Raw genomic sequence first — 23,523 nt, 5'->3', positions numbered from 1 at the left:
TAAGCATTTTTATTGCAGGTTTATTTTTAATAGGATCTTGTATAAAGACATTGTCTTCAGGAAAAAACATTGGAATTTTAGGGTTGTTTGAAACAAATGTATAAGGATATGTTATATGTCACAACTATGCTGCTTCACATGCAGTTGCATAAAAAGGACTTGCAATACTGCTGGACCAAACCCAAAATGAAACTCATGTTTCAGTAGACATGGTTGCATGAGAAGCTACTACAGAAGGATGCTCATAATCCTGGATCTGTTTTCATGCGAGGCTGAATATATGAAGACACTTCATAGAGCAAATCATAATAGAAGACTTACTTGTAACAGTGCATGGAGTTACATGCTTTGCAGGGTTGGTTTTGGGGCAGCACAAGGCTACACAGCGAGGTGTAATTTAACCATACGCATGTATGCCAGGATTTGCATAATTGCATTTTACTGCAGTTAAATCCAATGACAAACAAGAATTGCAGTGAGTGAGGAGGTTCATGCAGTCATTTTGCTACCTTGTCCTGCCATAAGATAAAATATCAGATGGATAATATTTGCAGAGTTACCATTTTTTTTCATAGCTTTATCATATTTGGGTAAAAAATCCAAGAAACTTAAACTTCAGGTAACAAATGTTGGCATTAAGAATTTAGTGTTTGCTTCTCAGTAATTATGAGTAAATTTGCTTTTGTTTTTGTTTTAGTTGTTTGGGGTTTCTTTTTGTTCTCAGAATAACGTCTAATTTTGAACTGCTGGAGAATTAAAACAGTTGTTCAGAGCATTTGAATTCACTAAATTCTTTTTTGGAAGCACTTTTTGGAATCACTAGTTTTTATACAATCAGTAACTAAATCCAAAATAGGTTCTAAAAATTAAGCTAGTCATTACCAAGAAAGATCTGTTACAACTGGTTATCTTTATACCCACACTATGAACTTCAGAAGCCTACTTTCCATACAAATACTGTTATATGAATTTTCAGACAGTGGATGCAATAATTCAAGGCTTGCTGCCTCCATTTGAAAGTAAATTTGGATGAAAATAAAGTTTGCTTTTAATGTGTAAAAGCTTTTCCTGCATAAATGCATGTGTGGACAGTTCTAATTCGGAAATCAAAATGTCTTCTTGTTTCACGTAATCTACTTTGAAAATAGAAGTGTTTAGCTTAATCCTTCATTGAATTGGAACAGGTCCACTTATTCCAGTCCACCTGTGAGTTACGTTGGAAAGGGAGTAGCTTTTCTGAATAACTACTATTCATTTCAGAAATATTTTTCCAGCTAGTTAGATCTGAGCCTGATCTCTGATGACATGCATTGCAGCCTTCCAAATCTCAGGCCTATATGTTGCAACTGTCTCTTCAAATAACAGACTCCATTTTAGTGCTCAGAAGACCGGACTCCAGAACTGAACCTAAACTGTATTGAGTACTTGTGACAGAAACGTAACTTAGATTTTGTGGCTTTTACCAACCTCAAACTGCAATTATTTCTTTGTTGGCTATAGATACGGTAGTAGCAGTATTCTTTAACAGTAAAAATGGCAGTGATGATGGTTGTTAATTGAACAAATTAAATCATTGGTTGTTTTGGTACAGAAGAAGTCAAAGCACATGCACAAATCCTATCAATCTCAGTTAAATGGTGCCATGACTTAGGAATAATTCTCTGAACCAGGACTTAAGGCTGCCAGCTCTAAGAAGCAAGTCTCGTTATCACTGTGTGTCTGAACTGTGCTTAACCAACGAGAACTCTTATATGGTTGAGAACTTGAGAGACCATTGCAAAATATTATATAAGCATCTTTTGGGCAGTTTGGGACATTCTGAGAGTTAGAAATAAAATCCTTGCACTTAGTCTCTTGGGAGACTAAAGTAATTATTTTTTATTTTTTTATTTTTAAATAAGAATTTAAGCTCCTTATGCAGTTTGTAGAATGGCTGATGTGCATACCTGGGTTACTCTGAAGGTCAAATACTCTTTATATCGGACATTTCAAGCTGCTGTCCTAACTTCCAAATCACTAGCTGAGCAAATGGGAGCTTAAATATAAGCATAGTCAATGGGGAGGAAAGAAAGTCTGCTGTATAGTATGTCTAGCAGTAGAAAAAGCTACAGAATGTGAACATAAATTTTTAATTCAACATTCCTTAATTTAATAAACCCCATACCACTACCAATCCCCTCCCTCGACAAGCTTGCAGAAACTAGGTCTGAATTCCCAGTGGGAATAATGAGCAACAGCAAGAGTGGATGCTGGGAGAGAAGAATGCAATTGTATTAGGCTCCATCACAATGGGAGGTAAACCCAAATCATTTATAAAACGTAAATGCTGGCAGAACACAGGGAGCTCAGAGCACCACACTGCAGGTGTGATTTATGAGGCTGGGGACTGGCTATAAATCAAACCCTTTTGTTTTAAATAGTACTGCTTCAACGCAGGAGATCAGTTTACATGTAGAGGAAATGATGAAAAAAATGCAGTACATTGCATCCCAAGAATATTAGAGAATCAGCTTTACAATGCGACTATCAGTACCATGTTCAGACAATGGATATCTGATGCGCGATTGAACAAATGCTCCCACTGCTTGAACAGAGTGCCCTAATCTAGCAACTCAAGTTTGTTTCAAATGTATTAATCATGGGATCTATTTTGTGAGACCAGCTGTTAAAATTATTGCACTTAGGATCAGGAATGCATTGGCTATTCCTGTTAACTAGCTAGAGTGTCCTTTTATGCCACCAAAGGCTCTGCTTGTTTCTATGTTATCTGTATTTTTCCTTAATTATAAAGGTTTATGGGTCTCATTATTTAGTGGCCTTGTCCTGTGGAAATGGGTGGATAAAACAATTAATTCCTAAGGATTCAAACAGAGGCTAGGCATCCTGGGAAGTTCTGCTTGATACAGGAAAATACACACGCCTGGCAAAGAAAAGTGTTTTTCTCCCTCTATTGGTTGTATAATTATCAAATGGAAGAGATTTTAAAGGTAACAAGCAAAATTATTTCTTCTGCTCTGCTTTCCAGATCTGCCAGGGCTTATCTTGGCTGCATATTTTGCATTCATTTTGCATGCATACCACTAGAGCAAACTATATGCCTGAAACCACACTGTGTGTCCTGCAATGTGGGCCAGAGAAGCACATAAAAAAGCTGAAAGGACAAAAGGCCTACATAAAGGGAAGTACAACAGTTATATCAACGTTCAAAGACATTTATAATGGAACAAAAGCTGAGTGCATTGCACTTGCACGTGTTCTAGTCATTTGTTGTAATGTTCTTACATCAGTAATGATTTAGCCATGTGAATGTAAGAAGTTGCCTTTAATTCACTGATAAGCAGAGTGCCTTTGTGTCAGCAAGGAGCCAAGAGACATCTTGTATTGCAGTGCTTTATTACTTTCCAAGAGTCCAAAATGCAAACACTACAGAAACATATAAGCAACATTTCCAGGGTCTTTCTGAGGCTCTGATATTGATATAGCCAGCATCAGCTATTGCTGGAGGCATTAATATCAATTGCTAGTGTAAGGAGAGTATCATTTAACTGAAATAATTGATTTTTTTTCTTATTTGTTATAAAAATGCATCTAATGCCATAAATTTATGGGGCACTCTATGAATGTACAAACATATTCCCTGCTCAGAAGAGCTTGCAGTCTAAATTAGACCAATATATGAAAAAGATATATTGATGATGAACAGAGAAAAGAAAGCAGTGTCTGAAATTGCTTTTACCAATTTCTTGAGTCTGACCAGGCTTCCAGCTGATAATGGGCCAGATTTTTAGAAGTGTTTGGGCTTCTGTTTTCCAAAGATTAGGGTGCTTCGGTGTCTTTAAAAATTCAGTTATTTTACACAGAAAATCTAATGCACCACAAAAAACACATTATATGGGAGAGGAGAAAAGATGGCTTTATGCCTTATGAATCTCAAGTTGTCCTGGACACTAAAGTCAATTTAGATAGATAGCCTTGAAAAGGGGTCTGTCCAAGTATTGCAGTCCTCTCTGGTTGCAGTGCCATCTGTAATCTTTATAACATTTTGTGGTTTGACTGGATTGCTGAAACCTCTTTCCATCTTAGTTTTTTCTTTGTAGGCAAACGCTCTGTCTCCTTTCTTTGTCTGTTGCGTCCTGTGAAAGAAATACTTCTGTGGGCCAGAAGTAGTGTTTTAAAACCCATTTTTGCAAACTCTTCTGCCTTTTACACAAATAAAAATGTCACTCAAGGGACCTTATTGCAACAGTTGAGAAAAAAGTATAATTAAAGGTCACTCAAGGGACCTTGTTGCAACAGTTGAGAAAAAATATAATTTAAGCTGATTTAAACATTGAATTTCTTTGCCATCATAAAGGTTAAATACACGGAAAAGCAAAAGAACATTTATATAGCAGAAACAATAATGAAGGGTTTACTTTTGCAGCCTCCATGAATAGTGGAGGTTGTGGCTTTTCGTATGTACAGTCATCAGGAATAGCTGGTAATTACCAAGTTCAAAGCCTATTGTCTCCTCCAAAAGCTGACTTATTTTTTTGGGGTTGTTTCAGAATGACGTGACGTCTGATGGCTTTATTTCTTTTATAGGTCTTCTTGATACATATTGAATCCTGACCTGAGATGGAAAGTAATTTTTGTGAACATATTTACAGAACAATGTGTAATAGATCTAGCAAAGGCTGAAGGCTGGTAATAGTGACTGATGTAGTACCATGGAGAAAAGAAATCTGAACACTGCTCTCCGAGGAGGCCGAGTGAGGAGTGAGGTAATAATGGGTTTCATTACCCAGTTGGGGTTGACAGAAGGAGAGGTGATTTTGCTCCTCAAATTGTGCTCAGAGGACGGGAGGCAGCGTGTATTTCACATATATGCTGTAGGTGATAGGACAGACTTGTTCAGTGATCTAGGAGGCATTGTGCTACATACAATGGTCTCCTGCAAAGCTGATGAATATTTTTTCCTATTGCAGGGCCAATATGCTGAATGCCTCCCTGCAAATCTTGAATCCAGCCTTGCCATGGTTTGCTGACTGTATAATCTCATTAAGCCAATGAGTGTTGCACTGAGGTAAAATTACAGGCGAATTTTTTGTATTCAGTAGCTGACAAAGGGAATGTCCTGAATTTATTCTAATGGCATGGTTTTACTTTCAGGTAGGTGTTGGCATTTCAAACTGTTTGTTTCGATGGCTGCAAGTATGAAATGTTCCATGGTAGATTACTCACTCTAGCATGTTCTCTGTGGGCAGGGTTTATAGAGGGCGATTCATGAACTTCGCTTCTTAAACCATAACCTTCCATATAAGGAAGCTCAAGTAGGTCATGTGCTGATGGGAGCCAGGAAACACCCATACGTGTGTGATGCAAATCTTACAGCCTGTCTAGTAACTGAGAGTGGCCAACTGATGTGCATCCCAGTTTGTCAGATGTGTTTATACATCTTCTGAGATGTTATGGATATAAATTGTATATCAGAGCTTAGAATCTGACCCTAAAAAGTAGATGTTTTCTAAGATGGTATTCAACTTCCTTGTGATAAAAGTTAGCTTTCTAACTTAAGCAGCATTTCTGACTTGATTCAGAAGAGCATTGAAGATGTGCTTATGGCAATCTTCATTCAGCAAAATTTTTAACTTTAAGTACATGCTTCTGGAACAGAAATGAAAATTAAATATGGGTTTAGATGCTTTGCAAAACTGCATTTCAACTTTGGGCCTCTGGATGGGAAAATTAGTCATGAACGTTTGGTTTATAGTATGAGGTTTCTCCCTTTTTACTCAGGAAGGGACTGGCACAGGAGGTGTCATTGGAAACCATGACTAGTGGTAAACAGTTAGCAGGAGATTTTAGAATGCCTTTTAAAATAACAGCTAAACATGCGAGTAGGTATAAAATAAGCAGAAATTGTGTTTTTAACATTTGGATATTAAAAAAAGGAAAAATTTTTGGAAGACTGACATTTTGATTTTAAAACTAAGTGAAAAATTTGTAATTCAAAAAAAGATTGCAGCCATCTGTAACCCTCAGGGTCCATGTGCCTGCAGACAGACATTCCCTTTCTAAGTCATTTTTCCAAGATAATGAGTTTGTAAAATGTAAAATAAATGAACAAATAAACACAAGCACATATTTTTATATGCTCCACCATTCCTCTAATATTGCCCTGTAGGATACAATAAAGACATGAGGAATCAGAGTAAAGGGATGATGAATATCAGGTATAAAGACTTTCTTTTATTTCTTGTCAGGAATATAGATGTAAGAATAAGCGCTTTGGAGGATGCCCTATTACTAGACCTTAATGGTGATAGAAATGCCATCTTCAGTTGTGCTGCTAGTGGAGTTCTGCAAAGTCTGCTCCACAAAGATGGTTGTAGTCTGAATATGGGACCTCTTTCGCTTCAATGTACCATTGGCAGCATCAGTATCTTGTTTCCTCCCCTGCCGTCTGCACACCAGAAACATCACTATCTCTCAGCTATGGCAAACTGAAGAACCCAATCATCCTTACCTGCTCTCAGAAACATGCACTGTGAGGAATGTCCCAGAAATGGTAACTTCCTTGTGTTACTTAACTGCTCTATCCTAAGGTCTGTGGATGGCTCCTAAATTTTTAAGTATTTGAGTGCTTTTTTTAACATTGATATGAAAGATGTTCTCTTACAAAAGAAGTTCATTAGTTGAACAGCCCTCTTTCACAGCATTGTAGGAATTGGTGCTCCAGATAAGAGCGCTTTTCTGGTCTGGTGCCTGTCTTCAGATTTGCCAGGGGGCAACACTGTATGGCAATGGGAAGCTTCTTTAAAAGCCCTGATTAGGCATTAATGCAGGTGCTAATTTCTACCTTTAGTGTACCTCTGATAAATTATTATCAAAGTCTAGTGATTTATAAGGTTTGAGTAGGCTGTCTGGTGGGGGATGTGGGAGGGATGGAGGATCCTGCTGGACAGCCCACCTCAAACTGCTCGTTTTAAAGCAGGAGTCTGGATTTGTTTATAATTCTGTATGCATGTTTTTAGTTTAGTAAGTGTCAAGAGTATAAAATACAGTAAGCAAACTATTGCTTCAAAGGGAAATGTTTAAAAATACTTAAGAACACCTGTCCTAATTGTTGTATATGATATTGATTTTAATTTTCAGTTAAACTCTGAGCTAAATAATATCTTACACACATGACTTCTGCTGGTCACCTGCAAGTTACAGGACAGAGCATGTTTTGCTATTTCTAAATGATTTATTTAATGTCCTTATAAGATTTCCAGGAAAGAATTTAATTTTTAAACCTCATAAATTAGAGAAATTTCTTATTAATTCATCTGGTATATCCGTTATTGGCAATGTTTGTTAGGCATTTTTTCCTTATGTGTTTCATAATTGGTGATTGATCCAGATAGGTCTAATCGGCAAAAGAAGCAGAAACCCCTCTAACTTCCAGAACCTGCTCCACAACTTTGTACACTGTGTATATTCCAGTCACAGTCTCTATCTGTGCAAAATTTGGAATAAATGGATTGAAGTCAACAAAGCTGTTTTAGTTTAACATAATGTAATAATAGACTCTGTCCTCGAACTCCATCTATCATTCCAGCACTCGTTAGGCATTCTGGTTTTGTTCATAGTAGAAGCCATCATAAAGAAATTGATTTCCCTCTGTTCACTCATCCAATTTATTGCAAGAGAACTCCATGTTCATTTGCCCATTACACAGCATTTTGTAGGGTGAGAAAGAAACAAGCCAAAAGAAATCTGAAGAAGTAGTTATCATGTTGGCTGAGGCTCTGCTCTCGTTTATTTTTGGTATAAATGCAGAACAGCTCCATTTCTCCCAGAGGAGTTTATTTGCATTTAGTTGGGTGAGATGAACTCCAGATTATACTGTGAACCCCAAAACTCCCCTTCTCTATCCATATTTGCTGTACTGAGTTACAAAAGAGGCTGGTCATGATCTTATAGCCTATGTGTTATGATTTCTAGTACCTCTGCTGTTCCTCCCCCTCCTTTATTGCTGGTTGTGTTCCCCCAGTTGGGCAGCCAAATAATGTGTCCTCCATGGCTGTTAAAACGGCACTATAAATAGGCTAGGAAGCAATATTGTTGAGGCAAAGCAACTGGCACAGTCCTCTTTCCTCTCCTTAGTGGTAAAGTTGTTCATGACCACAATGCACCTAGTCTCTGTTATTGGTAGAGCATAGGCATGGTGGTGTTTCTGCATCTAGGTCTCTCACAGGGTTCCACAAACCATGATGCATTTCAGTAAGGATGCCACCATTAATGTGCTGAACGTTGTACAGTGGCAGTGACAGAAAACGAGAGCTCTCTTCTCCCACATTGCTCCATGCTGTGAACAAAACGGTGTTCTTGGTGAAGCCAAATTGAAAACTTTCTGTGCAGTTGGCTCAGTTAGAAATTTGCAGTGAGGAATGTGTTAGCTGGTAAATCTGTAAGCTGTGAATTGCATAGAGACTTGACATGACAGTATGTGAAGTGATCCAGTAGTAGTTTTGCTTTCCTTTTATGCCGCTCATTTCTTCCTGTTTAGCTGCATCACATGAAATCTTCCCATCCTCATCTTCAGGGTGTTACAGATGTTGCCTTCACTGCCATGTCACCTTCCTGTACTAGTTTACCAGCTTCATATCTGTCCCCTGCCTACAACTTTGTGCTTTCTGTCATTTATTTTCTACCCCTGGCACAATTTTTCCCCAGAAAACCGACCTGCTTCTGTATGTCAGTAATTCTTTGCCCACCTATCATCCCTTTCTTGCCTTCTCCATAGCTTGATTTGGTATGTCATGGATGCTATATATTTATACATGTTGGGTGGGCTAAGATCAGTACTATTCTTGTGGTGTTGTGTTTTTGAATGCTGCATATATCTCAGAATATATCTTATTTTCAATTGTGTGAGGACAGTGGCTGAGACCAGTACTTCATGGCATGAGCCGTGGCTAAAGTAATTATAGCAGTCCCTTGCAGCTAAACATGTAGATATTGTAGATGAAGTGTTTATGCATTTGTCTGGTTCTGGGAGAAAAAAAAAATTCTGTTTGGAAATTGTGAAGTAGTGGTTTTAATTAAATTAATATTGCAGAGACTTTCTCTTTGGACCAATGGTTTGTTGGTAGCTTAGAATGAATCAAGTAAAAACTTTATACAAACACCAAACTGTTATTTAAATATGTCACAGCATTGGTAGGGCACCCCTGAGTTGGTGCTAAATTCAGCTTTCAAGTTTGTGGTGAACTTTGGGAGTTGACTTTTCAACCACTTTGACTGGGTGGTTGAAACATGGTCTCTTCTTTTGGCTTCTCTGGCAATTTTCCAATAAACAGCCTGTCAGCCTGTTATGCTTTCACAGCTGTATTAGCCCCTTTGGCCTCCCCACCAAGCTCCTGACTAACATCGGCTCATCTTTGCTGAGAACGTTGGTCCTACTGGAAAAGTGAGTTTACAATTTATTCTTTGGGGTTGTGACATCTGATTGCAAATAGACAAACACTCTTTGCACACCAGTCACTTTTCTCCTGAAGTAACATAAGAAATAACACATACACACACATAAATGTATGTGTATATACATGTATGCATGCATGTTTATGAACACAAAAATGTCTATTTATGTACAAAAATGTGTATGTGTATCTTTCTAATAAGAAGAAAGAATATATATGCTCATTGCCTTTTCTTTCTTCTGTCCCTACCACTCCCAGGAGTTGTCTATGTCAGAGCCTTCCAGGCTGTCCCCTCGAGTCCTCATGTGGTGCACAGCTCTTCCTCTGAATCACAGGCTTGGTGTCATTTGGTTCCTACTTCCTTCCTTGGCCCACTGCCTTCTCCATCTCTTTGTCTCGATTTCTTTCTTGCTCAGCTTGCCCTCCCAAGCTTCTTAATGTGTGAGATTTTATCAAGGCAAAATATGTGCTTCTGTGGGATTGTATCAATGCTTTATTTCATTCTTCTGCCTTTAGGAAAATTCCCAGGCTCTAGTTCCAGCAGCCAGTACAGACAATCTGCCTTTTCCTAGATATTAGCATTCTCATCGTCCTGCCCTGGTGCCCAGACAACAACCCTTAGAAGAGACTTTTTAAACACAGATTTTTCTTTTGGCCCCACTTCCCTGCTTATTAGTACAAATTGTATTGAACCAAGGTATGGTGAAGACAGCCAGATATATAAGTATAAGAGATTCTTACACTGAAACCAGGGTTTTGTAACGTGTGTAGATGTATCCTGGATGACTCCTAAAAGGTTTTGAAAGCAAGACTGAGCTAGGAGGAATACAAGGCCCCAAACTAAATTAGTAACCCGGAAAAAAAGTGTTGAGCTCTCAAGTTACAACTCCCCTGCCCTTAAACAATGCAGCATAGGGACAGTTTTCACTTTCATGCAGTAAACAGGAGTTTCAGGAGTAACTCGGTTTCAAATGAGCCGTGTTTGACAGGCAAATTCAGACTGAAACCTGAGTGAAGTGTTTGTGAATGTGCTTGGGCTGAAACTGAAGAAAAGCTTTCCATGAATCGCTATAAACGGAAACCACTGTGTTAACCTAGATGGGCGCCCTACTTCCCAGCTGAGGTACCTCCTTCTGCTCACTCCCTATGGTCCAGCATGAAGCCATAAGAGGTGACCTTGATTATAGGGCTCTGCCCCAGATACAGCGCCAGAAAGCAACTATTATTCATGCACAAACGTTGCTCCTCTCCTGTGTGGGGTGGAAGAAGAGTGACTTATAAACCCTTCTAAGCTGTGTCCTTTCTTCCCTCTGCCAGCTGCTTTAGGCATAGTCTTGTCCCTATCCTGCTCATGCTGTGGGGGTGTCCAGCCTCTGTGTGAAGCATGTTTCTATGCAAGCCATGCTTTGCAGCCTTTACTTATACCTTTTGTGCCTACATTTCCAGGGGCTGCCTGAGTAGTACCTTTTAAAGGGCATTTCAGTCTCATTTAATTTTTTCACATCTCCATTTTTTATAGAAAAATAGAAAGGCTACAAAGTGCTCCCCTCCCCTTCACCAGCACTGTTTCTTGTAGTCCACAGCAATTCCCCAAAGTATAGCCACTACTGGGGTTGAAAAGTAAGGGTTGTTTAATAATACACAAAAGCCTCACACCATGTTTGTTACCACTGTGCTAAGGAAAATGCTATATTTAAGGCAGCAAATTTATGGCAGAGTAAATGATCTTTTTTCTAAATTTAAGGCAAGTTTTTATTTTTAGATTACTTTCCAAAGCTGTAGAAATATTAGATAGCTAGATATATGTTTAATATTTTCCATTGTTTGATTGTAATTCTTTCTGATAGAGAATTTAGCTATTTTTCTTTATGAAACTTGGGGAACTTTTAGACCTTCCATGAGATTTCACTATTAATTTTAGTCTGAGCAAAGTCCAATATATGTCAGTAGTTCTGATTTGTACTGTTTGTTGCACACTGGCATCAGTGCTGACTGAATAAAATGGAAAAAGCACGAAGACTGAAGTCAGTGCTAAGTTGTGTGACTGCTGTGTTGCTGCTCTTCTTGTCTTCTTGTTCCCATGAAATCTCACCTGTCTGTATTGGAAATCAGCTGTCCAGACTGCTGTTGGCCAAACTTCACCCAGGTGCTGTTGAAGAAATTGTTTTAAAATCATGACGGTGTCCATGCAACTGACAGCACCAACCTGCCACAAACTGGGACAAAATTGAGTAAAAGTCAAAGAACACTAATTTCCACAGAACCAGACTGCAGTTCCTTCACCATCTTTATGGCTCTTTGCTGGACTTTCACCAGTATGTCCATGGCTCCTGAACTGGGAGCCCAGGACTAGACCCAGCACATGAGATGTTTCTCACCAGTTCTGAGCAGAGAAGGATCATCTCCCTTGACCTGCTGGCAAAGCTCTTCCTAATGCAGCCCAAGAAGCTGTTCACCTTCTTTGCTGCAAGGGCATATTGCTGGTGTGTGTTCAACTTACTGTCCTGCAGGGAGATCAAGATGTTTTTCTGCAAAGCTGCTTTCCATCTGATCAGCCCCCAGCATAATCTGGTGCATGTGGTTGTTCGTCTCCAGCTGCAGGGCTTAGCATTTCCCCTTGTTGAACTTCATGAGTTTCCTGTTGGCCCATTTCTCCAGCCTGTGGAGGTCCCTCTGGATGGCAGCACAAGCATCTGATGCATCAAGCACTCCTTCCAACTTTGTATTGCCTGCAAACTTGCTGAGGGTGCACACTCTATGCCCATCATCCAGGCTCTTAATGAAGAGATTAAACAGTACTGGCCACCGTATCAGCTCCCATAATACTTCACTAATGACTGATCTACAGCTAGACTTCGTACTGCTCATCACAACCCTTTCAACCCAGCACTTCAGCCAGTTTTCAGTCCACCTCACTGTCTATCTAGTCTGTATTTCACCAGTTTGTCTATGAGGCTGTTACAGGAGACAGTATTGAAAGCCATGCTAAAATCAAGATAAAGCTGTATTAAGGTCAAGACTTTCAGGACTGATCCTGCCAGGTCAGACCATTTATTTTCTGAATTATACTGCTGTTGAGGTCTTTTGTCTTGGACAAGTCACTAAGTCTCTTTCTGTGCCATGTCTTATAAGGCTGAACCTGAAGTTAGCAGTTATATAGAAAGAAGGGAGGCATGATCTTCATAGAAAGTATTTTAATACTGTCAAGTATGAGCAGTTTACATAATAAGATTCAGAAGTGAGAATTAGGCATGGACCACTGAGACCAAATATTTAAAATATAAAAATAAAATAACAGTATTTATAAAGACAGAGCAGTTTTATAAAGCTTTTAAAATTTATTGAACATAGCATCCACAAATGTTAAACATGTACAGTTTACCTTTAAGAGGAAAGGCTGTGCAGTGGGTATTTAGCTAGATTTGTACACCTACACACTGCAGATGGTTTAGTTTTATAAGAGATGAAACTGCATTTGGTGGAACTGATTAAATATAAAAACACCACCATCTGCCATTTATTCTAATATAAAATGGTTTGGGCAGATGCTGACATCTTTTGAGATGATTGATTCATCTCTGACAAGTGAAGATTCTCGGAGGGTTCCAGCTGCCCACTGCTCACACAATACCCGCTTACGAGAGCAAATGTCAATCACCGCACTGTGATTTGGATGTAGTAGGTGACCAAAGGGCACTTTAATAACCAGCAGCCTGGAATTCCTAACTACATCAGTAGTGGGGTTTTTTTCTTCTTTTCTCCCCCCCCATCTCCTACACTTCTGGCCCACATTAAACTGTGAGAATATTTTATGCACACGGTATACCGTGTCGGAGCACAGCTACCCTAGCACGGCGATAACTGGAAGAGTGTCAATTTCTGGCACAAATACCTCTCTTTCAATTTTTCAGAGTGGAAAACCATCAGATACTTTCCACATATGCTATTCATTTTAAAATTATTTTTTGCTAAATGTCCATCAGGGTTACATTTAAACTTCCTGGACTATTATTTATTGAGTATGGCACCAAATGCTTTGTAATAACTTAAATAACCCATATCTATCTTGGTTTATTTGATAATGTCACACTTTCTACCATGGTATGCTTTAGAGTAGCTTGCTGTAGCATTATCTTTTTTGAAGGTTTTGCTCAAACTTTTTAAAAAATGCATGATAAGTTGTGGAAGAATGCGTTTAAAAATATTCAGGACCAGACTGTGACATCCTTACCCACACTGGATAGCTGCTTGCACCAGCAGTAAATCCTATTGCAGACAGACGGTTTCTTATGAAATAAGGTCCTGACCTAAAGATTTGCGGTAGCTGCAGTGGACTTTTGGTCCATCTCCAAGTGGGAGAAAGTGTGGTATAATTAGACCATCATGCAATAAGGAAGCAGATCAAGTCAGTCCATCCATTGCAAGTATATAAACTGCAGGACTTCTTCAGAATATTTTAAAACAGGATGCTCTTTTTGTACATGTAAAATGTAATCTCTCTGTCCCCTACTCAAAAGTATCACTTTGCACAGCTTCTTCACTATAAAAAATTAGTTAAAAAAGGAAAAGGGTCTGTTTATATGAAATGACATGCAAATGTGACAGTTTAGTGTTGTGCTGGCAGAGGAGCGTATGGTATGTATATATAAGTTTGGTCAGAGGGATACTGAATGATTGAACTGTCATTTGCTGTTTAGTGTATCTGGAGTAATTCCAAAAGTCTGGAATAACCCTATTGGACATGGAAGAAGTTGGTGCCACACTATGGGTAAGAAACTACTCTGTGGAGCATTTTTAAGCTATTGAGAAAAGCTAAAAGCTATTTAAAAAGGGGTGGATTCTCATCATTGGTAGAGAATATTTCTGCTCACCTCTTGCTGAAGGCAAGGCTATAGATAGTGTCATTTTATTGTTTTAAGAAGTAAGAGGTAAAATTAAGTCAGCTGGATCCTTATCTGGCGTAAATTGGAATTTGAAGTCAGTGAAGCTAATCTTATTTTTATCAGTTGTATGCTTGGGCCAGGGGATTCAGAAATGATTTTCCTTATGCTTCTCTTCATATTAACCCCTTCTTTACTTATGGTGTTTCCTTCATTCAAAACTTGAGATTCTTCCCCTTTCCTTCAGCCCCCCTTTTCCACAGGTGCTCTTTCTTCAGGAAGAGGCAATCTGACATCTTCCCTGAGAACAACCTTACTGGCACTTCCTGGATACTGGTTTGTAGAAGGCACCGATGAATGCTTCCCCCTGTGAAAGGAGAAATCTCCCATCAGAGGGGCTGACTGTGTTATTTCATCTAATGATCTGGGAAGCTGGGTGCTTGGAATTGCCTCTGAGGTTGGGTTTACTGCCTTTGAAAGGGCAATGTTTATGTTAAACTCAAAAAGTAACACCTTAATTTGAATGTTCAAAAGGTTTGATTTTAAACAATGAAACAGAATCTGGAAAATAAGTGTGTTTTGGAAGCTGAAAGGAAAATCAGAATCCTATTAAATATACAATACTTAATATATGGAATGCATATCTGACTGTGGGGAAAAGACTTTTTTCTCCATTTTGGCTCCTGTTTCTAATGACATAGAAACATAATACAAACCTAAAGTGTCTAATCCAAGAAACAGCCACCAGAACCTTTATAATGCAAATGATCTGACTGTTCTATAGTGTCTTTCTTCCAGAAGGGTCCCAAAGTGCTATACAAATTACATGTGGCTACATGAATCAGTTCCCACACCACTGAATTACAGGGAGCTCTAGGGAGCAGAACGTCTTTCTACGAATACACAGCAGCATTACCCAGCATTTTGGAATGGCAAGCAGAAAATACAAAGGAAGCTAAATAACAAAATAAGAAAAGATGGAGCAGATAGATAGAAATTAAGATTCAGAGGGCTGAGGAAAAGGATAAAATAAGCTCCATGTTTTTCTTTGATAGTGTCATCAGAGCTGGTGATGCATATTGTTATTGATAGCTATAGCTGACCTTCACAATATTTGTCAAGAAGGTTCCCAGGACTTGGGCAAGGAAGGGTATCTGGGCAGGAAAGAGCACTGCTCTGTTTGTGGCTCAGAGTCTGTTTCTCTCTGCAGCCCTTCCTCCTGTGTGCCCGAGTTTCCACAAAGAAGACCCCAGGTAGAAAGGCGCTGGGGTACCTATGCCCCAGGTGTATGCGATTCTTTCAGGGAATGCTCTTGATTTTCCTGAAACAGGGGTGAGTTTGGTTCCTGTGCCACCTACCCTGCTCCCATCACTCCATCATCAAGTAACAGGGTTGACTACTTGTGAAGCTGGAGCTGGGCTCAAACCTCAACACTGCCCTTAGAGGGAGTGCTCTCTTGGCTGCCACTGGGCCAGCCAAAGTCCTCCAGAGCAGAGGAGGAGGGACCAAATAAAGGATGGAGGGAGAAAAAGAAGAGTGTTTCCCACAAAACCAGTTCAACAAAAATCAACAGTCTTTCACAATGCTGCTTATTTCTTTAAACAAAATGTTACGGATTTCTCATAAATGTTTGGAAATAGATACGTTTTTGTTTTGTGTTTTTTTTTTTTTTTCCCCTCAGGCGTTTAGGATTGAAAGTTGAAACATGAGAAAATCCCTTGCTCTGTCTGATTTTATGTCAGCTGAAAATTTTGTCTCGCAAAGCTAAAATTTGCCATGGAACTGACTTTTGAGACTGGGGTTTTATGTGATAAGCATTGTTATTACAACTGTTGCTTCCCACCTAAATTCTGTTAAATTGCCATTTTTATGTTGAAAAGATATTTGTTCTTTTATCAATGGATAGCTTGCAGTTCACTGTTGTAAGAAATCATGTTGGGCTAATCATTTCCAGAGTCTGCCTGAATGCAGTGATGGTGACAGTGCTGCTACTTTGTGCGTAATAGTTCCTTCACTTGTGGGAGACACACTAGGTAATTAAAAAAGTCTGTAAACAAAAGCTGAGGTGCAGCTTCTCAGCAGAGTGATGCAGAGTGACATTGTGGTAGGTGATTAGTCTTCTTGGGAGCAAAATCAATGAAAGCAGCAGTAGTCAGATGTCTTCTAGCATAATTTTTCCTGTGTGCAGATCAAGTGTTTTACAGGAGTCCAAAGAGCCGTTGTCACAATTTTCTACCGGCTCTATAGCCAACATTTACAAAAGTGTCCAATGGATTTGAGTGTGCTCCTTTGAACAAAACCTGTGTATGGGATTAGGCAGGTAGGAAAAATGGAAAGGGGCAAAAATCTCCTAGTTTTCTCCCCACAAACTCACATTGAAACTGCCCAGGTTTCTTCTCTTGTTGCTGACCACTCCTTGTTCCCTCTCAGTGCTGCTTATCTGGGGGAAGAATCACGGCTGGAATTTATAAATGCTTCTCTGTTGTGCAAAAGAACTTTGATAGCGTGAAATGAATAACAGGTAACATAATAAGAAAAAGTATCTGGCTACAGCTTTGGAAATGTAAATTCTTTTATCAGTCCCCCTGCTAATTGGAATTGCTTTTTGTTGTTTCACATTTAGTGGATTTCATTACATTTTCTTTGGTAATTAGATATTTTAACTATAAATTAAAAATACGAGCCTGAAAAAGAAAAGGAAAAAAACCCAACAACCCCAAAACAACAAAAAGTCTTTTGTTAAGATTCAGTCAAAGTTGTGTATAGATATGACTTTAATTAAAATAATATTGTTACAATGTACTGTTAAGGAAAACAAAGTGAAGAAATGAACCACAAAAAATTGATACTTGTAAAGAAGGACCTGATCCAGTCCTTCCAGTCACTGCAGTGGAACTTGCAGTCTGCACTGTGCTTGCTGCATTTGCAGCTTCACTGTTAGAGCTGAGCTTAGATGTGGCAGAAAGAAAACTGTTGCACAAAACATTCATTCTTTCTGAGGCTGATTTCTGTCTTACCAGCAAGAGGAAAGGACAACCCAAGAAGAAAATATCTTAGACAGATTTGGGTCCAAATTTGTTAGCAGAATTAACCTCTGCTCTGTAAGCAAGGCCTGACAGAGGCAGGCAGTAGCGTTGGAGAGATTATGAGGTCTAGAGAGCTTATATGCATGAAGGCAGCTTATCTTTGAACAGGAGGAGAAAATGTTGTTTCTTACTCACTCATTTACTTTGTCCTGTGTAAACTCCCACATTTATTAAGCTTTCAAATCAAGCTTTTTTTGAGATTAGTTGCCTTGTACTGAAAACATTAGATAAATGTGAAATATACCAAAATCCAAATGAAGCAAAAGGAATGACATTTTTCTGCAGCTGAAGGTCAGCGTGAACACTGAACGCATTGCTATGCTCCCAGAATTGTCTTCTTAATTTCAAGTCTCTCCCGGCAACTCAACCTCCTCCCTTTTGTATCACCCCTTCTATTAGTTTAGTAATATGCTGTCATCCTGATTTTTCTTAATTTCACTTGTGATATTACTTCTCCTTTTCCTCCTCCTATGGGAACAGATTTCTTCTGCCATATGCCCATTTAAACCTAATTGTAGTATCTGAACATCTTGTGTGCTTAGCCACAACATCCCTTGGGGTTCAATTGAGGCAGAGTATGTATGTGACCTTTAAAGCCATGTCAATGTGAGACTCTCTCAGCACATCGGTCTTTAGAGCCTGGATGTCTATGCTTCATACTAACAAATTTGACCAGCCTGCCTTTTTATGAGGATATCATCATTTTGGGCAAATTCCAGGTTCCATATTTTAAATCAGCATGTAGAGCACTTTTAAAATCTCAATTTCCCAAAGATCAAGTTCCAGAAGATTAAAAAAAAAAAAAAAAAAAAAAGGAAAAAAAAATCAAAGCAGTTGTTAATTTATTTATTTATTCCAGCAAATTTGTAGTAGCAACTATTTGAGCATGACTAATTGGCAATTTGTAAAATGGACTGTTCTCAGTAGCAAAGTTTGAAGAAAATCAGTGCTGCAACTGTTTCCTTATTATGACAGTTCTTAAAAAGTGTGATAAGGTTGTTATAGGAAACAGTGAAAATTCCCTAAATTTCTGGGGATTATAGATTTTGTATTGTAGCATAAATAGTCTTTATTTTCACACTGTTTTGCATACACCAGAAATATGATTTTGGTAGGTAAACAGTGAGCTGCTCTAATAGTCCTGCCATAATAATGTTGTACTCTTCCGAAGTGTCATAAAATCTCTTTGGCTCAGTGAAAGCCTTTTCACAAACATCCTCAGTTTGGATCTTTGTGTCATGCTACAGCACTATTTTACAAAAGCTGAGCTTTTGCCTTCTCAGAGCCTCTCTGGCAGTTTAGCACATAAATTGTCCAAATTTCAGTGCATCGCTAATGTAGAAGTCCTTAAATATCAAACCTCAGGTGTGTCACAATACATATAAACCAAAACATTGTAGCACTTATATTGTAAGGATTTATAAACCACCAATATTTGGATTCTTAAGGGTATGTTATGATGCAGCTGAATGGAGAGACTGAGAGAATGCAATGATTGATTTGTATTCTGAAGTAGAAAAGAATGTTAAATTTTAATTAAAATTGACAGTATGTTCTAGTAACATAAGCATAATATATGCTATACATGCATGGAAATTCACCCTACAATAAGTATGTAAGGCAAGAAATTTAGTGCTAAAATGACACATCTATGAAATAAAAACATTTTAGGTTATGAAAATAAACAATTACGACATCCATCCAAAGAGTATTAACTTTGCTCAGTAGTGCTATATATCATGCAATAGGCTTTTTGCTGTTAGGCATTTTAGTTTACCAATTAAAATTAGGCATTTTAATATTCATCTTCCAGCTTAGCTTGGTTAGTTTCTTTATAAAAATGCTTTCTAATCCTTCTGATATCATTAAATGAAAATTCCTTATCCAAAAGCCCTCAGCTCTGAAAGATTTCTAAATATAGAATCTAAGTTTTGTAGAGCCAATTGTTTTCTGCTGAGAATGTAGTAAAGGAGAAATGAATAGCATTTAAACAGAAGACAAAACCAGCAGCTGGAGTTGGCAAATATTGTAAGCTGGTTTTAGTCCTTTTCTTGTTTTAACTCAATAGTGAGGAACTGGGAAGAGCAGTTGCCTTTGCAGTACAGATTATGAACAAAATCAAATACTAGGGGACTTGTCACTTAAAGTTAATTCCTAAATCAACCATCTTTTCCATGTTAATCACTTCCTGAACCTGATTATAGCATCTCTCTGTCCTATGAAGAACCCTCCTGATTTTCCTTTTTGGAACCAGTTTTTGTGGGAGATTCTGAAGGGGAGGAATTTGAGTGGCAAGTGCATCTTTTGCAGAGGTAACTTGTAGATTCATAATGTGTGAAAGCCAAGCTTATGTGTTGACTGTTTGCCCTGTTGAGATACTGTTAAACCCTGAATTCCTGGAAACCCCATCAAGCTGGAATAAAAGTAGCAGCAAATGCAGGATTTCTACCCCCCTTCAAACACTATTATTTATTTTGTTTTTCTACAAAATCTTGAGCTTCATTTTTTTCTTATTCATATTAATTCATAGTGAATGATATTTCTTATGTGCCCTGAAAATATAAGCATCAAAAATTGTGTTTTCACAGAGGACAACTAACTGGAAAAACACATTTTACTTTGAGAAAATACTAAGCTGCAAACTCATGAGAGTACAATTACAGGTGATGTATATGCATGTGTGGGGGTGAGTGTCTTGTGTTATTCATACAACTTTCAAGTCAAGGGCCTCCACAGAGAGGTCCCCTAGAGCGAGTGGCTCTTTCTTTTCAGAGCTGGTTGGCAGAACCTTGGGGGGGATGCTGGGGTAAATGGAAGGTGCTCACGTATGGACAAGGATCCTACCTCTGAGTTCAAGTGATAACACAGCTGAGTGACTGTGTCTGCGTCAGAGGGGAGTATGCTTGTGTTGTTAACATGGTCTCATAGCTACGCTTTGATTTTACTCTCTGTCTGTATAATGAACTATATTCAAGATTTTTTCCTTCAGTGATATTATCATGTTCTTATTTGATGCTTAGCTCAAAGGTATGCTGCCTTTTAAGTAATGCTATGTTCTCCTACACATTTATTTTGTGGCATAAGGAAGGGTTATCTAGAAGGTCAAGGGCCAGAGAGAATGATGATATCTTATAGCTTGAATTAATCTAAAAATAAGGAAATAGATTTTTAGAGAAGAAAACAGTTTGAGCCTGGCCTGCATTGGATCAGGCCCAATATCCTTCTGAGGAAGAAATAAAGAGCTTGAACCTTCTCCCACTGAGAGCAATTACAAACCTGCAGTTGACTATAATAGCTGTGTGTGATAGGGGCATAATAAATTTAAGGTCTGAGATAATCAAGGAGGACTGTAATCTTCTGCTAATGCTTCTGAAAGATGCTCTGCTAAAATGCTAGGCAGGAAGAGCACTACACTACCCTGTAAACAGAAGAAATAAGCTTAAGCCACTGGCTTCTTGCGCTCAGATATAGCTGATCCTCTGAGTCTGATTTAAATTTGACAGTGATTTAAAATGAAAAATATTTGAAAAGAAAATCTATGGAAAGGTGACTGTGAATACTGTAACTGTGAGGAAGTGGGGATCAGGAGAGGAAAGAGAAGTTTTGCAAAGATACCTGTCTGATTTTCTGCATAGTGCATAAGAACATTAAAGGCCATTTTAGCCAAAGGCCCCCCAGCTTGATGTCCTATTTTTGACAGAGGCTGATAGAAGATGCTTGTGGATGGTAGAGGAGCAGGGCACTCACACAGTGTGCAATCGCAGCCTTCAGCAACGTACAGCTCAGGGATTTCACACCAATAAAGCGCTCTTCAAGGAAAAGCTGTTGCTGTCCATTTAAATGTCTTCCTGAAACTCACCTTATTCATAGCATAGCTTATTCAAAGACATTCATTAGGCATTTGCAAATTGTAAAATTCACTGAGTTTAACAGAGTGAGCTAAAATGCTTTATGAACTTAGCCTAAATTAGATAAAAATAATAGTTCTGACCCAAAATGCCACTGTAGCCATTATGTATCTTTCTGCTGCTATTTGGCTCAGGACCTCTATGCCCTCTATTTATCAATTTAAAGTAAGTGTGACAATGGCAATTTTTTCCTTTTCCTAAGTCTGGGAGTCTGTCTGACTTGCAAAGGTGATGCTATAACCTTGCCTTATCTTTTCTGTTAATTGTCCCTAGTTTATACTATGACTAAAATTTAGATTTTAAGTTTCAGAAATGAGACACCTTTTTTTTTTGTCTTCTGTTTGGAATCCTATAAAATAGTAGGAGTAACAGATCCTAGAACTTTGTTGGTATTTTGTATGAAGCTGAAGATATATACATAGCTTTTCTGCATAGAAAGCATATGAAGTACTATATACACATATGGCAGAATTGCCTACCAGCAATAGGAGAACCCTTTGAAAAGAATACCTAGAAGTTATTTTAGCAAAGAAGTAGGCAATATTTTCTGTTCACCTAAATTTTTTCAGAAGTCAAGAATATATCAAGCGTCACTGAAGATTGTTAGGTATGAGGGGGGTGTTAGGAAATTTCTTGTAAATTATGTTGATATGTAATTTTATGTGCAGATTGACCAGTGGTGGGAGTTTTATTGTCTTTGTTTTCCTCTCTTCTATTTTGCAGCATGTGTATTTCAATTGGCATAATTTGTGAACATGAAAATATATGTTGAATCTCTAGTGGGCAGCTGACGCATTAGTAAAAATAGAACAAAAAATGCTTTAGCTTATTCCAGATAAAGACATTGATGTCCTAAGTTAACTTTGAGGTAAGTTTCAAAGCTGAACCATGTGTGAGGTTGTATATAGAAATGCTGCTGTGGGTGTAATTGGTGTAAATGGGATTTAACCTATTGTGTTTCATACAGGCAAGTTCTGTAACCACCTGGCTAATGTGTATACGCTAATCCTTCTCTCCTAATAAGAAGTACAATTTACACTGAAAGTGAAACGAAACATACTAAAGTCATGCATTATATCTAATAAATATATATATCAATTTGCTTGCATATAAAAACAGACTTTGAAATGGGTCCTTTTGAAATGGGTCCTTTGAAATGACCCTTTTGAAGGGTCATTTCTCATTAAATTTTCTGAAAAAAACCCAAAACCCTTGGTTGATTCATGCACTTGTTTAGTATATGCATTTGTATGAATCAGGATTTTATTTTCAGACTGAGAGGCTCCAGTGCTTAAGGGAATTACTGACAGCTCAATGTCAAAACCAGTCTCTGGTTAAATGTTATCCTTGGTTGTCTTCAGGAACACAGGCTTTCCAGCCAATATTTTTTCTACAGTTTTCCTTGTTTGTGCATCATGTTTTCCTTATCCTTCCCTAGACACGGCAAAAATGGGCTCCATTTTATAAGCACAGTAGTCAGCAATTCCTAGAAACATGAATATTTGTTTTAAAAAGGAAAATATTGCAAGCGAATTATTAAAAATTCCACTTTCAGAAGTTAATAAAATTTCTGTTAGTAACTGGAACCTTGAGTTTTTTTATTGCCTGTGGTGTTATAACTAAGCTAAAATTCAGAAACACAGCTAGTGTTATTTCTTTGGTGTATTGCTTTGGACCTTTGGGGTATGATATAAGGCACAGAGCATTCAGTGCACTGCAGCAGATTGCTGCTTACTGAATAACCAGGGAAAATAGCTGTACAATGGAGTCAAGGGGAATGATGGTCAGAAAAAATTCTGACTAAACAGTTTTTCATTAGCAAATGTCAGATTGCTGTAAGCCCAGGATGCATTAACTGTGACGACACTGGCAAAGAGTTTCTGGTCGCCTGCCCCAGCCTGTACCCCAGCCTAACCAACAGCCCTGCACTTAAAGGTGGGCAGGAAGTGTAGTTCTCCAAAGTGACCTCTGAGCCTTTTTGTTCTGGGCCTCTCACCTTCCCAAACAGAAGTTGTTCTTGTTTGTACAAATAAATATACCTTTAATGAGGGAGAAAAAGATGGACTTCGTATAATGAAGAACTCTGTGGAAGGTGGGAAATGATTGAGATTCTGTTTCCAGCAAATATGTGATTGTTTACACAAAATTAAGTTATTCCAATAAGAGAGATGAATAGAGCTGAGCCCTGAATAGCCCTGAA

The 23,523-nt window shown here is 38.3% G+C and overlaps 1 long non-coding RNA gene across 2 annotated transcripts in view; it reads left to right on the top strand.

The window, feature by feature from the left end:
* The window catches only part of LOC115610024, a 50,356-nt gene extending 44,854 nt beyond the window's left edge, over positions 1 to 5,502 (top strand). For both annotated transcript variants that reach the window (XR_003992080.1, XR_003992079.1), the window contains 2 exons: positions 4,585 to 4,763; positions 4,968 to 5,502. This is a non-coding gene — a long non-coding RNA (uncharacterized LOC115610024). The remainder of the gene's footprint in view (positions 1 to 4,584; positions 4,764 to 4,967) is intronic.
* Positions 5,503 to 23,523: the final 18,021 nt, after the last annotated feature.

The sequence above is a fragment of the Strigops habroptila genome, chromosome 6 (genome assembly GCF_004027225.2).
Source record: "Strigops habroptila isolate Jane chromosome 6, bStrHab1.2.pri, whole genome shotgun sequence".
NCBI classification, from domain to species: Eukaryota; Metazoa; Chordata; class Aves; order Psittaciformes; family Psittacidae; genus Strigops; species Strigops habroptila.
The sequence above is the reverse complement of the archived record's forward strand: the minus strand, read 5'-3'. Positions and strand labels throughout refer to the sequence as shown.